The sequence below is a fragment of the Mesoplodon densirostris genome, unplaced genomic scaffold (genome assembly GCF_025265405.1).
Source record: "Mesoplodon densirostris isolate mMesDen1 unplaced genomic scaffold, mMesDen1 primary haplotype scaffold_37, whole genome shotgun sequence".
NCBI lineage: Eukaryota > Metazoa > Chordata > Mammalia > Artiodactyla > Ziphiidae > Mesoplodon > Mesoplodon densirostris.
The window spans coordinates 5,598,803-5,602,210 of record NW_026778196.1 but is presented as its reverse complement, the minus strand read 5'-3'; positions in this window follow the sequence as shown (position 1 = coordinate 5,602,210).

The window sequence follows — 3,408 nt, the reverse complement described above, 5'->3', positions numbered from 1 at the left end:
CTTGTGATCACCATAATCCATAACACTTATCATCACAACACCCCATGACGCTCATCATCACAATTATACATGGTCTTCTCTTCACAATGCTCCATGATCTTTGTCTTCACAATTCTCAATACACTTGTCATCACAATGCTCCCTGACACTGGTGGTCAGTATGCTCCTTGAACCGTTTCATGACAAGGTTCCATGCCTTCTTCATCATAATAATCCATGCACTTTTCATCACAATGCTCCAAGATGCCTCTAATCACAATGCTCAATGCACTTGTCATCTGAAAGCTCCATGACACTTGTCATCAGAATGCTCCATTCCCTAGTCATCAAAATGCTCCATGACCCCTGTCATCACAACACTCCATGAACATTTTCATCCCAGTGCTCCATGACCCTTGTCATCACAATGATCCATGCCCTTGTCATCCCAATGCTCCATGACCCCTGTATTCACAATACTCCGTGAAGCTTGTCATCACAGTGCTCTATGACACATGTCATCACAATGCTCCATGCCTTTGTCAGCAAAATGTTACAAGAACTTGTCATTACAGTCCTCTATGCGCTTGTCATCACAATACTCCTTTTCCATTGTCATCACAATCCTCCATGTACCTTGGGATCACATTGCTTCATGCTCTTGTCATCACAATGCTCCATGCTCCTTGAAGTCAAAATGATGCAAACCTCTGTCATCACAATGCTCCAAACACTTGTGATCACAATGTTCTATAACACTTGTCATCACAACGCTCCATGATGCCTGTCATCACAATACACCATGCCCTTTTCATTACAAAGCTCCATGACCTTTGTCATAACAATTCTCAATACACTTGTCATCACAATGCTCCCTGACACTTGTTATCAGAATGCTCCTTGAACCCTCTCACGAAAAGGCTTCATGCCTTTACCATCACAATGCCCCATTCCATTTTCATCACAATACTCCATTCCATTGTCATCAAAATACTCCACAAGCTTGTCATCAGAATGTTCCATGACCCTTGTCATCACAATTCTCCATGCACTTGTCAGCACAAAGCTCCCTGACCCTTGTCATCACAATGCTCCAAGCCATTGTCATCACAATGCTCCATTACCTTTGTCATCAGATTCCTCCATGACACTTGTCATCGCTATGCTCCATGCCATCGTCATCACAATGGGCCATTACATATGTCATCACAATGCTCCCTGACACCTGGCTTCACAATACTGCATGACCTGGTCATCAGGATGCTCCATGCCCTTTTCATCAAAATGCGCCATTCCAACTGTCATCGCAATAATCCATGAAACTTATTAGACCAATATTCCATGCCCTTGTCATCACAATGCACCATGCCCACTCTCAACATAATAATCTAAGAAACATGTCAGACCAGTTCTCCATGCATCTGTCATCACAGTGCACCATGCCCTTGTCATCACAATGCTCATGACCCCTGTCATCACAATGCTCCGTGACTCCAGTCATCACAATGCTTCATAACGTTTGTCATTACAATGGTCCATGCCCGCCTCATCACAAGGCTCTGTGACCTTTGTAACCACAATGCTCCATGAACTTTTCATCACAATTCTCTGTGACCCTTGTCATCACAATGCTCCATGTCTTTTTCAGAGCAATGCTCCATGACCATTGTCATCACAATGTGCCACGCGCATCTCACCACAACGTTCCAAACCTTGTCATTGCAATGCTCCATAAACCTTGTAATCACAATGGTCCATGCACTTCTCATCAAAATGCTCTCTCACCAGAGATATCATAATGTTCCATCATTAGTCATCACAATACTCCCTCACCCGTGGAATCACAATGATCCATGACCCTGTCATCACAATGCTACATCCACTTATCATCACAATGTTCCATGACCCCTGCCATCACAATGTTCCATAACCCCTGTCATCAAAATGCTCCATGACCCTTTCCATCCCAAAGCTCCATGACCCCTGGCATCACAATGTTCTATAACCCCTGCCATCTAAATGTTCCATTACACTTTTTATCAAATTGCTGCATGACCCGGTCTTCAAAATGCTCCCTGCCCTTCTCATCACAATGCACCATGCCCTTGTCCTCAAAATGCTCCATAACTTGTCATCACAAAGCTCCATGACCCTTGGCATCACACTGCTCCATGTCATTGTCATCACAATGCTCCATGAACACTCTCATAACATTGTTCAATGCCATTGTCATCACAAAGCTCCATGATACTTGTCATCACAACGCTCGATGCCCTTCTCATCACAATGCTCCATGCCCTTGTCATTACAGTCCTGCATGACCCATGTATCACAGTGTTCCGTGCCCTTGTCATCACAATGCTCCAAGCCCACTCTCATCACAATAATCCATGAAACATTTCAGACCAAAGTTCCATACCCTTCTCATCACAATTCTCCATTACCCCTGTCATAACAATGCACCATTACCCCTGCCATCACAATGTTCCATAACCCCTGTCATCAAAATGCTCCATGACCCTTTCCATCGCAAAGCTCCAAACCCCTGACATCACAATGTTCTATAACCCCTGCCATCTAAATGTTCCATTACACTTTTTATCAAATTACTGCATGACCCGGTCATCAAAATGCTCCCTGCCCTTCTCATCACAATGCACCATGCCCTTGTCATCAAAATGCTCCATGACTTGTCATCACAAAGCTCCATGACCCTTGGCATCACACTGCTCCATGTCAGTGTCATCACAATGCTCCATGAACCCTCTCATAACATTGTTCAATGCCATTGTCATCACAAAGCTTCTTGATACTTGTTATCACAATGCTCGATGCCCTTCTCATCACAATGCTCCATGCCCTTGTCATTACAGTCCTGCATGACCCATGTATCACAGTGTTCCGTGCCCTTGTCATCACAATGCTCCATTACCTCTGTCATTACAATGAACCATGACCCCTGCCATCACAATGTTCCACGGCCTAGTCATCAAAATGTTCCATAAAACTTGTCATCGCAATGCTGAAGACCACTGAAATCACAATGCTCCATGCCCTTGTTATCACAAAGCTCTATGACGCATGTCATCAGAAAGTTCCAAGGCCTTCTCATCACAATTCTCCTTGCCATAGTCATCACAATGCTCCAAGACCCCTGTAAACATAATGCTCCATGCCCCTTTTCATCTCAATGCTCCATGAACCCTGTCATCACAATGCACCATGCCCATCATCATAATGCTTCAGGCTATTGTCATCACAATGAAATCAATATTCTCCATGACCTCTTTCATCATAATGCTCCAAAACCTTGTGATCACAATGTTCCATAACACTTATCATCACAACATCCCATGACGCTCATCATCACAGTTATCCATGGACTTCTCATCACAATGCTCCATGATCTTTGTCATCACAATGCTCAAT